Below are 15,568 nucleotides of genomic sequence, written 5' to 3' on the forward strand. Positions count from 1 at the left end.
GTTTAACATGGAAAGGGTTAAACATGTTTATTTATTTTGCATATATTTAGGGCTGGTGCAAGAGTTAAAATGCTATAGCTTATGATGTGACGTTATTGAAGATGCACAGTGCATAACATACTAGTTTCTTCCGTTTCTTTTTTTTTATGACTGTATAACTTCAGGAACCAAAAAAAAAAGCTTTTTGATAAAGCTGACGGGCAAGATGAAAGCCAGATGTACAGAGGTTTCAGGTCCTATGAGGTGTCTGCTTCACTGCCTGGGCTATAAACTTTGATAAGAATGAACATCTTGGAGGCCCACTCTTGTGTGTGTGTGTGTACACATTGCCAGATGTTAACCAGATGGTGTAACCCAAGGGAAACCTGTAGCACTGATAATGTCATACAGATGAGATCACTAATAACTGCAAGTGAGTTTGAAATCCTCTTCCTGTGCCAGCCTAACCCAAACAAATATACTACATCATTGCTGCAGTGGCTATATTTCAATTAGCAACAGACAGAATAAATAGTTATAAATCATTGGTACGTGTGTCTAAGTAACATTCAGGATAAAGCCAAAATCTTTATAAAAGTAGTGTTATTCTTTGTCATCTTCTTTCAAAATAATTCTATGTGCCCCACTTATTTAAACAATAAAATCAACACAGTTATAACATACAAATCTGAATTTCCATTAGTGGGAGAGTAAACTGCACTTTGTATCCCCTGCTTTTTCAAGGGCCAAGAGGAAGAATTCCTATTGTTGCAATGTCAGCTGTACAATGTAATTTTTGTGGAAATGAGGATTGCTGGAGCTACACACTGCTTAGTAAGTTAATGGTTGATTAATATAATTGAGCACCGTTTTTTTTGCTGTAATAATATTGGCAAGTTTATCAGCAGCTGCTGTTTTTGCAGGATAAATCTTGTAGCATTCTCTGGAGCATGCTCATGGACATTTAAACATGGAGAGCCAGAGATTCCTCTTAAAGATACCCTGCTCTTCTATACATGGTGACAGACTTGGCGTGAATCATCAGTTCTGCAGTAATAGGTAAGATAATCTTTGTCTTGCGTCTCTCAGAGCCCAAAAGAAACGTACAAATACAAAGCGTAGTTCCCTCAGAAAAACAGTTTTGCGAAATTTTTGGAAGTTAAACTATTTTTATTCTTTTTTAATTTTATCTACTTAATATATCTGTGTTTTCCAGAAGTGCAATTGACTTTCCCCAACAACACACAAAATACTAGAGGAACTCAGCAGGCTAGACTGCATCTATGGATAAAAGTACAGTTGATGTTTCGGGCTGAATCTCTTCGGCAGGAATGGAGAAAAAAAGCTGAGGAGTAGGGAGGGGAGAGAGAAACGCCATGTGATAGGTGAAACCTGGAGGGAAAGGGGTGAAGTAAAGAGGTAGGAAGTTAATTGGTGAAAGAGACAGAAGGCCATGGAAAAAAGAAAAGGGGGGAGGAGCACAAGAGGGAGGCAATGGATGGGCATGTAGGGAAATAATGTGAGAGAGGGAGAAGGGGATGGAAAATGGTGAAGGCGGAGGGGGTTGCTGGGGCCATCACCGGAAGTTTCATACCGTCAGGTTGGAGGCTACCCAGACGGAATATAAGGTGTTGTTCCTCCAACCTAAGTATGGCCTCATCACGACAGTGGAACAGGCCGTGGGTGGACATATCAGAAAAGGAATGGAAAGTGGAATTAAAATGGCTGGCCACTGGGAGATCCTGCTTGTTCTGGCAGATGGAACGTAGATGATTGGGGAAGTGGTCTCCCACTCTACGTTAGGTGTCACCGATATACAGGAGGCCACACTGGGAGCACTGAACACAGTAAATGACCCCAACATACTCACAGGTGAAGTTTTGCCTCACCTGGAAGGACTGTTTGGGGCCCTAAATGGTAGTGAGGGAGGAGGTGTAGGGGCAGGTGTAGTACTTGGTCTGCTTGCCGGGATAAGTGCCAGGAGGGATATCAGTGGGGAGGGACAAATTGACAAGGGAGTCGCGTAGGGAGCGATCCCTGTGGAAAGCAGAAAGTTGGGAGGAGGGAAAGATGTGCTTGGTGGTGAGATCCCGTTGGAGGTGGCAGAAGTTTCGGACAATTATGTGCTGGATGTGAAGGCTGGTGGGGCTTTATTATTCTGATTTATAATTCCTGCTTTAAACTTCTAGGATTAAACTCTGTCTTTGAGGATTCATGACAATAATATGGTCCAGTCCTATCCTAGATGACTCCAATTAATGCAATGCTCTTATGGAAATTGGTTTGTTTTTAAATCATACTATGTAATGCCATGTATGTTGACTCTGCATGCTTGTCTATTTCTAGTGGTAAATATGAGTTGGATACCACACTGTGTCCTTTCTATTTCAACCAGTTTAATATTTTTAGTGTAGCTTTCCCCTGGTATGTCTTTCTTCATAGCCTGCCTTTTAACTTGGACTTCACGTCTTAATATACCGTACTGAGCAAAAATCGTAGTACCCATGATTTTCATATGGTTTCAGATGGCATAACCTCCACAGAGCCCTGATCTCAACATTATCAAGGCTGGATGGGATCACCTGGAGAGATGGAAGCAAGTCAGACAGCCAAAGCCTGCAGGAGAACACTTGTAACAACCTACTAGCTGATTTTCTTATAAAACTGCACAACAGTGTACTTAAGGGAATTGATGCAACTTTAAAAGCAGAGTGGTCACACAAAATATTGATTGATTTGATTAGTCTTTTTACTGTTTACTGCCCTTTATAGTAATTGTTTGATATTTAGAATCTTTTCATTTCATTATTTTGAAAGCATCTTCATTTTGCAGATATTTTTACATGCGCTTGTGATATTTATTGTATGTGTATACATTATTGATAATTCCACAAGGTGCAAAATGATAATTGATAGATGGTTAAACAGTTCCTTGAAAACAATAACTTAGTGCTATCATATAAAGAGTTCATTTATTTCATACTGTCAGCAAGTTCCTTTATTCTAATATTGTGTTTTGGCTTGCACATTAGGAATAAGTTCAACCCCCCCCCCCCCCCCCCCACCCATTAAGGATTTTCTGAACTTTGAAACTTTATGTTTTCCAGAAACATCTAACTTAAACAACTAATGAATGTCCTCACCTAATCTTTGCATCTTGGACAAAATGAAGGGCCAGATCCAGCCCGACGCGAAAGAACATACGAGACTCGGCGTCTGCCCACATTTTCTTGAATGTTTAGGGCCACAGAGACAGAGCTGGTGGTATAGTGTGAGTCACATTCAGCTTTGTCCAGTGACTATGTCTCAGGCTGCTCACTCCACTGTCTAAGTCTATGAACAAATTCTATATGTAAAGATATTTAAAGTTATTTCAAGCAAATTAAAAGTTTTTAAAAATTACTAACAGTTATGCATCAACAAATCATTTTTAAAAATTAACAAAATATATGCTGAGATAGTAATCAAACCTGAAGCTTTGTCTGATGTGAAGCTGAAAGCCAGGTGTGAGATGCATTTGATCCTACCTATTTAGTGTAATTTTGTCTTGACACGTGACACTCATGGTCTGTCTTGTCATTTGGGTTTCGGGCCTTAATATGTGGGTATTTAGTATCAATGTGCCACTAACTCTGTGGTATAATGTTAAGATTTCACAGATGATCAAATAGTTTCTTAAAAACAATAGCTGTCTACCATTATATAGAAGTAAATGTATTCAGACCACCAGGTATCCAAGGACAGCCGTCTCATATTGTCTGCAAGATCTATTATTCCAGGACTTTTTTGTGTTTTGGATTGTGCTCATGGCATCACACCATTATTGAGCTCCATGATGCTGGAGGGGACAGTCAGCTTTGCTGGCCTTTGACCAAGATGTCTTGAACTTGGGCATTTGACCATGGATACCAAAGGTCCAAAGCCTCCTGAGGTGTGAATGGCTGATAACATGCTTTCAACTTTTGCAGTGCTTTAAGAATCAAAGGCTGCATAAACCTTTTGAGGACAGCTATCTCATTCCTAAAGCAGTTTTTTTAAAAGGTCAGTGTAAGGCAGGAGATAACGTTAAACATGCAAATCATAACAACACACACAAAATGCTGGAGGAATTCAGTAGGCCAGGCAACATCTATGGAAAAAAAAGTAGAGTTGACGTTTTGGACTGAGACCCTTCAGCCGATACCGACATCTGCAGATTTTCTCTTGTTTGTGTGCTGCCTGGCTTGCTGAGTTCCTCCAGCTTTTTGTGCGTGACCCTTTGCTTTCCAAAATCTGCAGATTTCCTCTTGCATGTAAATCAGAAACAGGTTTGTTATCACTGATGTATGAACAAAACATAAGAACCACATTAAGTTACAATAAATAGTGGAAAAGAGAAATAGTGAGATTAGGTTCATGGGTTCAAAAACAATTCATAAATTTGATGGTGCAGGAGATTAAGCTGATCCTGAGTCATTGAGTGTGTGTCTCCAGGCTCCTGCACCTCCTCCCTGGTGGTACTAATGAGAAGAAAGCATGTCCTGGTTGGTGAGGGTCCTTAACGAGGGATACAGCTTTCTTGAGGCACTGCCTCTTGAAGATGTCGTCAATGGTGGGGGCAGTGATGATAGAGCTAGCTAAGCCTCTTTTGATTCTTGCTATTGGATTTTCCATATCAGGTAGCAACATGACATATCAGAATGCTCTCCACTGTACATCTGTAGAAATTTGACAGAGTAGTTGTTGATGTACCAATTCTCCTCAAGCTCCTAATGAAGCATAGTCGCTGGCATGCCTTCTTCATGATTACATCCATACATTGCGCTTAGGATAGATCTTCTGAGATGCTGACGCCCAGGAACTTGAAGCTGCACACCCATTCCACTGTTGACTCCTCAATGAGGACTGGTGTCTGTTCTCCTGACTTCCCCTTCCTAATATCCACAATCAAATCCTTGGTCTTGGTGGTACTGAGTGTAAGGATTTTGTTACAGCACCACTCAACCAGCTAATCTAAATAACTCCTTAATGCCTCCTCATCGCCTTGTGGTCCTCCTCATTTTGGGGTTCGAGTCCATCGGACGTTCAAAGCAGCTGTGCAGGTTGACTCTGTAGTTAAGAAGGCATACGGTGTATTGGCCTTCATTAATCATGGAATTGAATTTAGGAACCGAGAGGTAATGTTGCAGCTATATAGGACCCTGGTCAGACCCCACTTGGAGCACTGTGCTCAGTTCTGGTCGCCTCATTACAAGAAGGATGTGGAAGCCATAGAAAAGGTGCAGAGGAGATTTACAAGGATATTGTCTGGAATGGGGAGCATGCCTTATGAAAACAGGTTGAGTGAACTCGGCCTTTTCTCCTTGGAGCGACGTTGGATGAGAGGTGACCTGATAGAGGTGTATAAGATGATGAGAGGCATTGATCGTGTGGATAGTCAGAGGCTTTTTCCCAGGGCTGGGGAGTAGATACAGAGGAGATGTCAGGGGCAAGTTTTTTATTCAGAGAGCGGTGAGTGCGTGGAATGGGCTGCCGGTGACGGTGGTGGAGGCGGATATGATAGGGTCTTTTAAGAGACTTTTGGATAGGTACATGGAGCTTAGAAAAATAGAGGGCTATGGGTAAGCCTAGCAATTTCTTAGGTAGGGACATGTTCGGCACAACTTTGTGGGCCGAAGGGCCTGTATTGTGCTGGAGGTTTTCTATGCTTCTATTGCCATCTGGGATTCTGCCAAACACTGTAGTGTCATCAGTAAAGTTATAGAAGATATCTGAGTTGTACCTAGACATACAGTCATGTGGGTAGAGAGAGCATAGTAGTGAGGTAATTACATATCCTCAAGGTGCAACTGTGTTGATTGTGTGTGAAGAGGAGATGCTGTCCCTAATATACACTGACTGTCTCCTGATGAGGAAGTTAAGGATCCAATTGCAGATGGAGATACAGAGGCCCTGATTTTGAAGCCTTTTCATTACTGTTTGAGGGGATGATGGCTTTGAATGCTAAGCTGCAACAGATGAACAGCAGTCTGACAAAGGGTCTCGGCCCGAAACATTGACTGCTCCTTTCAACGGATGCTGCCTGACCTGCTGAGTTCATCCAGCTTGTTTGTACGTGTTGAGCCTGATGTATGTGTTGCTGTTATTCAGGTGCTTTAAAACTGTCTGGAGAACCAGTGAAGTCGCATCTACTTACAGCACCCATCAGTCCTCAGAGGGAGCGGATGTGGAAAGAGTGAGCAATTCCAAGTTCCTGAGTGTCACTATCTCTGGGGATCTAACCTGGACTCAGCATGTCGATGCAGCTTCAAAGAAGGCACAACAGCAGCTATATTCCGTTAGGAGTTTGAGATGATTTGGTATGTCACCAAAAGTACGCGCAAATTTCTACAGCTGTATCATGGAGAGCATTCTAACTCACTGCGTCATCATCTGGTATGGACAAGGGCTACTGCACAGTACGAAGTAAGCTGCAGAAAGTTGTAAGCTTAGTTAGCTTTATCATGGGCACGAGCATCCGTGGTATCCAGAACATCTTCAAGGAGCAATGCCTCAAAAAGGCGGCATCCATCATTAAGGACCCCCATTGCCCAGGACGTGTTCTCATTACTACCATCAGGAAGGAGGTACAGAAAAATGAAGGCACACAGTCAGTGATTCCGGAACAGCTTCTTCCCCTCGGCCATCTGTTTTCAGAATGGACATTTTACTCATGAATACTACCTCACTACTTTCTTATTTCTATTTCTGCACTTCTTATTTAATTTATCTATATAATAATTACGTATATACTTACTATAGTTCACAGTCTTTTATTGTGCTGTCCTGCTGCCGCATAGTCAACAAATTTCATAACGTATCTCAGCAATATTAAACCTAATTCTGATTTTGAGCTGTTGTGGTGATAGGCAAATTGCAGTGTCTCCAGGTCCTTGCTCAGGCAGGAGTTAGTTCTAGCCTTGACCATTCTCTCAATGCAGTTCATCACAGCAGATGTGAGTGCTACTGGATGATAGTTGCTAAGCTGGCTTACCCTTCCCTTCTTGGACACTGATATGCTTGATGTCCTTTTGAAGTGGGGGTCCCTCTGACTGCAGCAATGAGAGGCTGAAGATGTCCCGCCAGTTGCTTAGCACAGGTTTCCAGTGCCATGCCTGGTATACCACCAGGGCTAGACATCTTGCAAGGTTTCACCTTCTTCAAGGATATCCTGATATCAGCCTACGTGACAGAGGTCACAGAGTTGCCAGATGCTGCAGAGATTCACACAGGGGTTGTATTATTCTCCTTTTCAATGTGTGCATAAAAGGTACATAGAGTGTAGTTGCTAACCACCAGGCTTCCATGACGCTTAATATAGTGAATCTTTATAGCACCATCTCAATGAAAATAAACAATTTTTAAAGTTTCAAAGTGCATTTATTATCAAAGAACGCATAAATTATACACCTTGAGATTTGTTTGCTTACAGATAGTTGCAAAGCAAGGAATCCGAAGGAGCCCAATTAAAGAAAAGAAGACCAACCCCGCTGACCACGGAGAAAGAAGAAAAAAACAAATCATGTAAACAACGGAAGTGAGAAACAATAACAATATTTCAAACCAAATTGAGTCTTTGGATCCAAATCCCTGGAGTAGGTCCAAAGCCTTAGTATTCAGTTAATCAAATTAGCGGGAAAATCACTGCAAAGTTTGCAGACATGAAGTACAGCAGCTGGGGAGCAGTCTCACAGCATAGCATCATGGAAAGAGGAGCCCCCACACTATTTGGGCTGGCATTCAAATTGTTCAAGCATTGCACTAGGACACAGCCCCACCGCCGTTGAATCACTCTGGGCCCAGATATCGCTGCCAGCAAAGCTGTTCTCGACATCTATAAATTGGCTTGACGCCCAGAGCAATCCAACCTCGCCCAACTCTCAACAGCCTGCCTTTCATGTCTATCTGGGCCAGCACTTAGATTGTCCAAACAGCGGATTGTACCTCGAATTAGGACCCAGGCCTTGTTGCAGCGAATCCCTCCAGGCCTTGAATGCGCCACCCAGTGATTCACTTCGGACTTGGATTTCACTGCTGAAGAAGCCGTTCTCAACCTCTCCAAATCGGCTCAGCACTTAGAATGATCAACTCTCGCACCTGGGCCAGCTGGACGGGCATTGCAACTTCTCTGTCCTGTCTTCTCCCCTTCGAATCGTTCACTCCAGCCAGCATGGCTCCAACTCCAAATGCATCGATTTTGCAGTGGACCAGCAGGGCTCATCTTGTGAATTTGCTTTGCCTTCGCTCACTTCTTCAATGCTTGCAGTGATAGTTTACCACAATTTACTTTTTAAAAAGTGTTATTAATAATGTTTTCAATCAAATTCCTTTGCTTTCATTCTACCAGTAAACTGTTGCACGTCTTCAGTAGTGCCATCTATGTAAGCAGTTCACAATATTCATGATTTAGCCTTCCCAGGGTTCTCTATAATTATGCTGAGATACCTTTACTCATATCGTTTGTTTTCCTAATGTACTACTACGAGCTATTTACATTCTTCATAACCCCATGTCTCAATAGAACAGATAAATACAAAATTTATATCTAAACAAATATTTTTCTATTCAGTATTACAATTCAGTCCATTGACAAGATTGTCCAGGTTCCATCCAGAAGCATGCCACATTTTACTGGTCTAATTGCCTCTTCATAAAATATCATTTGTTAAGTGTTTACTCCAGAGAGTCATGATGAAGGGTCTTGACCCAAAACGTTGACTTCTTATTTATTCATTTCCATAGAAGCTGCCTGACCTGCTGAGTTCCTCCTGCATTTTGTGTACGTTGCACTGGAGTTGCAGCATCTGCAGAATCTCTTGTGTTTAAGAGATTATCGCTGTTCTTTAGACTCAACCACTGAAAGATTGCTTTCTTGACATAAAGTGCCAGGTTGAGCTAATGTCTAACTGGAGGGTCCATAAAGAATGGATTACTGTAGGATGAGCATCAGTGTTTTCTGGACTTCCATGACTTTGCATTACATTGTGGAAATTTGACCTCCTGTCACTTGGTTCCCCATCGAGGTCAGGGTGTTTTATGATGGCTTGGAGGAGGGAATGGATACACTTAGTATTTGGGCTCTCGATTTCATACCAGTTATACCTGGATCTCCCATTCACACAAATAAGGATGCCAAATTTTGTTGAAAAGATAAGGAAAATTCAGTGATTTGTTTTCTTTTCTTACTTCATTAAATTAATTAAAAGTAATCTATATTTAAAATTTGAATTCTTTGTATGTCTCTGATGATCAGAAGACTTTGTGAAGAGTGTAAAAGCCACCTGACACAAAGAGTTGTCAAAAGGCTGTCAGTTGGTGAGAGAGACCACTATTTGCACAGCTTGAGACAAGTCCCACTGAAGGGCTAGAGGACCAAGGCCTCGCTATTGTTGGGAACTGTGGTTTCATAACAGGTTGATGTACCCTTTAAGATTTGATCTAGTGGAAGATCATGCAACTGGATATAAATTTATCTTGGAAATTCACAGCAAGATTCCAGTGAATGTTCAAAGTTTAAAGTAAATTTAAATGCATTTCTGATGTCAAAATCATTGGGTTACCATTTGTAGACATTGTCTATTACTAGTGAACTTCATCCATTCAGTCAATAAAGCATTATAAGGAGAATATTCATAAATCTAGATAGGATGGTTAACAGAGGTAAATCCCTTCAAACAGGACTTTATTGTATCATAGAATCAGAGAATGATAGAACATTAGAGCACAGTACAGGCCTTTTGGCCCATGATGTCTTGCTGACCATTTAACCTACTCTAGGATCAATCTTACCATTCCTTTCTACATAACTCTCCATTTTTCTATCATCCATCTGCCTATTAAATATCACTACCACCACACCTGGCAGGGCATTTCGCACACCCACAACTGTCTGCGTAAAGAATTTACTTCTGATATCCTCCCTATACTTCCTTCCAATCACCTTAAAATTATGCTCCCTTGTATTAGCCATTTCCGCCCTGGGAAAAAAAGTCTCTGGCTATCCACCCTATCTATGCCTCTTATCATGTTGTACACTGCTAACAAGTAACCTCTCATCCTCCTTCGCTCCAAAGAAAAAAGCCCTAGCTCACTCAAGCTATCCTCATAAGACATGCCCTCTAGTCCAGGCAGAGTCCCGATAAATCTCCTCTGCACCCTCTCTAGAGCTTCCACATCCTTTCTCGAATGAGGTGACCAGAACCCAACCCAATATTCTACGTGTGGTCTAGCCAGCGGTGTTACTTGGAGATACAACATTGTAGCAGGCCGTTCCAGCCCAACAAGCCTGTGCTGCCTAATTGCACCCATGCGACCAATTACTCACACTCACCCATCTGTGCATGTGTGGAATGTGGGAGGAAACTGGAGCACCCGGAGGAAACCTATGTGGTTATGGGGAAAACATACAAACTCCTTGCATGCAGTTGCAGGAATTGAACCAGGGTCGCTGATGCTGTAATAGCTACCGTGTCACCCCAGAAGTTTTATAGAGGTTCTATCTAAAGGACAGTATGAATGCAGCCACAGACTTCAGCAAATAGACTAAACGTTGTCTCGGTTTGCTTTTATGGTGAAATGGCTACAAATATCTTGTAGTGGAAATCCAGAGACATGGTCAGATCTAGTTCCAGCTGAGACCCCTATACTCCAGCTTGCTTCACCTCACCTTGCTCTGTCTTTGCACCATCCCCAATTGCAAAGTGCAGCTTTTGTGTTGATTTGAATGAGAAAGGAAGCTTTCAGTTGTACAGCGTCTTCCATTTCCCCAGGATGTCCCAACGCTCAATGCAACTAAAAGGCCACTTTTGAAGACCTACCTACCTCTGATGTAGTTTCTATGCATAAGGCAGCTTCGATACATTGACATTATCAGTCTGAGAGTAATTTCTAAGTTTAGCTCACAAACCTAATTCGCAAGGTCTTTTGAATAGCCAATCTCTTTAAATGCCATGCTACTTTTATCACAGAATCATGTAAGCAAAGATTTTTAGTGGACTTGGAGGTGAGTTTGTCCTATAATTTTTTTTTAATTTAATTTTTATTTATTGAGAATAAGAGCTTTAAGTGAATAAGAGAATAAGAGAATAAGAATAAGGCCCTTCTGGCCCTTCGACCCTTCGACCCATGCTAACCAACAACTCCCAATTTCATGCTAGCCTAATCACAGAACAAATTATAATGACCAATTAAACTACCAACTGGTACACCTTTGGACTGTGGAAGGAAACTGGAGCACTTGGAGGAAACCCATGCAATCACGGGGAGAATGCACAAACTTCTTACAGGCAGCAGTGGAAATTAAACCCAGGTCACTGGTACTGTAAATCATTGTTCTAACCACTATGCTACCATGCCGCAACGAACTTTTAGTTGCATTGAGCATTGGGGCATCCTGAAGAAATGGAAAGCACTATATAAAGACGTTTGAAAGGATTTACAAGGAATTTAACTCTCCAGGTATGATGATTGAATATACAGATAAGGCATAGCCACTGGAGGTAGATAGCAAACATGCTTGATGGACACAGCAGGAAAGTAAGGAAACCTTCAGAGAATTAGGATGCATTTAACTGCAAACATCTCGGTGCAGTTTACTACTATCCAGAACTGTAGGGTCCATTTTATTAAAAATATAATTAAAATGCTCTGTCAGTGTAAATTTGATTTGTGGGATAGCTAGTAGTTTTGTTGATGATGGTGCTGATAATTTGAAAAGAGCTGTAGGGGAGCTCTGCTTGGCAGTCTGTGAGTTGAGATTACAGCAGGATAATGACTAGTTGGTTAATGAAGGAAAATTGCTTAATTGTGTTAATTTGCACAATTTTCAGGCAGTGGACTAGAAGAAGCCTTCTGAACTTGTTTCACTTTGCTGATCTATAATTATACCAAACACAGTGAGAACCAAGTGAATAATGAACAGTTATGATTTTCTAATAACCTTTGTTATCTGGCTCAGTGAATAATGCTTATGTTTTCAGCGACACTCTAAAGCTCCAATCTAACATTTTTCCTGGGAGTGTGCTCTCTCTTTTCCAAGAAAATTTTGTGCTCTGGCACTTCACAGGAATATTGAGAGTTACTCGTGTGACTGCCTTCAATACTATGCAAACATGGAATTGGCAAATTTGCTGGCAACCCTTCGTGAGACTTTTTCCAAATTTCTGAAGTTGAATTCCACATGGAGTTACACACAGAAGAGCAAAGCAAGGCAAGTACTAGCATTTTAGATTTCATTTTAATTATTTGAATTGTTTTAAAGAAACGTTGAATTCCACATGGAGTTACGCACAGAAGAGCAAAGCAAGGCAAGTACTAGCATTTTAGATTTCATTTTAATTATTTGAATTGTTTTAAAGAAACGTTTTCTTCATCTTATTACTTTAATAACCTTTAATATTTAAAATAATATTAAGTTGTTTGAATATGCCTGAATATCCAAAACATTCACACATGAATAGCTGTGGAACACTAAATAACGTTGCTGACAGTTTTTCACAGTGGTTTTATGGAAGGGGTTATTCTGCCTACTGTATTTGAAATACAGTGCCATATACGTGACAGAAGGCACCACCGCTGTACAAAGAAACATAGAAAACATACAGCACAATACAGGCCCTTTGGCCCACAAAGCTGTGCTGAATATGGCCTGACCTTAGAACTACCTAGGCTTTACCCATTGCCCTCTATTTTTCTAAGCTCCATGTAACCATCCAGGAGTCTCTTAAAAGACCCTATCGTTTCCGCCTCCACTGCCGCTGCTGGCAGCCCATTCCACGCACTCACCACTCTCTGCGTAAGTAGGATGCTCAAAGCAGCTGCGCAGGTTGACGCTGTGGTTAAGAAGGCATACGGTGTATTGGCCTTCATTAATCGTGGAATTGGAATTTAGGAGCCGAGAGGTAATATTGCAGCTATATAGGACCCTGGTCCTATAAGATGATGAGAGGCACTGATCGTGTGGATAGTCAGAGGCTTTTTCCCAGGGCTGAAATGGTTGCCACAAGAGGACACAGGTTTAAGGTGCTGGGGATGTTAGGGGTAAGTTTTTTTACTCAGAGTGTGGTGAGTGCGTGGAATGGGCTGCTGGCAATGGTGGTGGAGGCGGATACAATAGTGTCTTTTAAGAGACTTTTGGATAGGTACATGGAGCTTAGTAAAATAGAGTGGTATGGGGAAGTCTAGTAATTTCTAAGGTAGGGATGTGTTCGGCACAACTTTGTGGCCAAAGGGCCTGTGTTGTGCTGTAGGTTTTCTATGTTTATGTTTCTAATTGACTGCTCTGTGCAAATTCCCGATAGAGGAAACATAAATAGTAGACAATAGATAAGTCAGCAACAAATAGGATTGGGTGCAATCGTCTCCTGAATGCAACTCTGTGTACCTTTGTTTACCAAATCATGACAAATAATATCAACAGGCAGGCCATTTCACATAATCAACCAATAACATAAGTTGTTGCTTTTTAAAGCTAATTGTCTCAGACCCGGTTTATAAAGAGAGCATTAAGAAGATAAAATGTCTTGATCAAATTTGCATTCTAAAATTGCAATATACACTGTCATTATGCTAATACATTTTAATGTTGCCAGATTTACTTGTTACTTTTAGGAATAAGTTTTATTCCTGACATTGAGATTTGGCTGGAACTATATTAATGCAATCAGATGATTTACTTCAGATGAATGAATGTAAGCTGTTGTGAAAATGTTGTCATTCTTATCCTTTTGTGTCTCTTTCAGAACTTTTTGAAGGATTTTCCTGCTCGTGAAATACTCTTGAACTGCAATCACTATAGTTAGATTTTGAATTTGGTTGATTTAAATGCTATCTTGTAGAGATACTCTTCTCTTCTAATTGAAATGAAATGCCTATGAGATGCTTTTTTAGTTTAATCTCACTATGGATAAGGCAGTTCTGGAACAAGCATTGTATAATGAACAAGATTTGATTAGGGAGTTTAAGGCAAAGGGAATCTTAAGAGGCAGTGATTATGATATGTAAGAATTCACTCTGCAGTTCGAGGGGGAGAAGGTTATATCAGATGTATTGTTATCATAGTTGAATAAAGGTAACTATAGAGGCATGAGAGTGGAGCTGGCCAAAGTTGATTGGAAGGGGATACTAGCAGGGATGACAGTAGAACAGCAATGACTGGAGATTCTGGGAACAATTCTGAAGACACAAAATTAGTTCCTTCCAATGGAGAAGCAACTATTACTAAGGAGAAGGTTCTTGGGAAGCTGAAAGGTCTAGTTAGATAAATTACCTGGACCAGATGGGCTGCACCCAGGGTTTTTATTTCTAAACCGGGAGCAAATTTAGAAATCACAAGTGCAAAAGGTTTGGTGAGTCCTAATGCAGGATTCTCTGAAGGATAAATGAAGGCAAATGCTATGTTAACATTCGTTTCCAGAACACTAGAATATAAAAGCAAGGATGTTATGCTGAGGCCTTATAAGTCAGACCATTGGTCAGACCACATTTGGAGCACTGTGAGCACTTTTGGGACCCTTACCTAAGAAAGGATGAGCTGGTATTGGAGAGGGTTCAAAGGAGGTTGTTGAGAATGATTCTGGGAATGAAAGTGTTAATATATGAGGAGTGTTTATTGGCTCTGAGTATGTATTTACTGAAGTTTAGAAACATGAGGGGGGGATCTCAATGAAACCTATTGAATATTGAAAGGCCTAGACAGAGAGGATGTTTCCTATGGTGGAAGAGTCTCAAACCAGAGAACACAGCCTCAGAATAGAAGGACATCCCTTTAGAACAGAGATAAGAATTTCTTGAGCCAGAGTGTGGTGGATCTGTGGAATTCATCACCACAGACAATGTAGAGGCCAGGTCATTGAATATATTTAAGGAGGAGGTGATCGATTCTTGATAGTAAGGGTGTCAATGGTTACCGAAGAAGGAAAGAGAATGTGGTTGAGAGGGAAAATAAATCAGCCACGATTGAATAGTGGAGCAGACTCGATGGGCTGAATGGCCAATTTGTGCTGTTGTGTCTTATTGTCTTATCGATTTTGGTCTTTCACCAATGGAAGATAGAGTAAGGAATCCCTCTCTGAATAATTATATTTGTTTTAATTATCAATGGTTTAGGATATGAGATATGATATAAAGTGCTAACCAAATTTGGCCTCATTGTGGTGTTCAGACTTACCATATCTTGGCAGTATTTCTTGCATCACCATGGATTTGCCACTTATGTGCTTCCTTTGCACTAATGTTTTGCTTTGCATATTATTTTATATTGTTCACTGTTTTGTGTAATTTGTGTAGAACTTTTGCTTGTTGCTTAAATCTGAATCTATGATTCTCTCTGAGGAGCGTCATGTTGTCACGATGGAGAGACTTGTCTGTTCCTGTGATCGGAAGTGCAATGCTGTCAGGTGTTTAGCTCCTAATAGGGTTACCCATGTATTAAAGTCAAGGAGGAGGTCCCAGACAAAGAACAATCCAACTAAGACTTCGTCGGTGAGCTGGCAAAAGGTGATGACACATCGTAACGTCAGAGAAGATGGAGGAAGGTTACAGCAGTGAAGAGTCCCCAGTTGTCTTGCATTCT

At 41.0% G+C, this 15,568-nt stretch overlaps 1 long non-coding RNA gene across 1 annotated transcript; it reads left to right on the plus strand.

Moving 5' to 3' along the window:
• Window positions 1-301: 301 nt before the first annotated feature.
• On the plus strand, window positions 302-3,300 carry LOC140714890 (uncharacterized). The gene is made up of 4 exons (XR_012096022.1): window positions 302-412; window positions 724-813; window positions 903-1,038; window positions 3,087-3,300. It is a non-coding gene; the product is annotated as an uncharacterized lncRNA (long non-coding RNA).
• The last annotated feature ends 12,268 nt before the right edge of the window (window positions 3,301-15,568 follow it).

This window comes from Hemitrygon akajei, chromosome 22 (assembly GCF_048418815.1).
Source record: "Hemitrygon akajei chromosome 22, sHemAka1.3, whole genome shotgun sequence".
Classification (NCBI taxonomy): Eukaryota; Metazoa; Chordata; class Chondrichthyes; order Myliobatiformes; family Dasyatidae; genus Hemitrygon; species Hemitrygon akajei.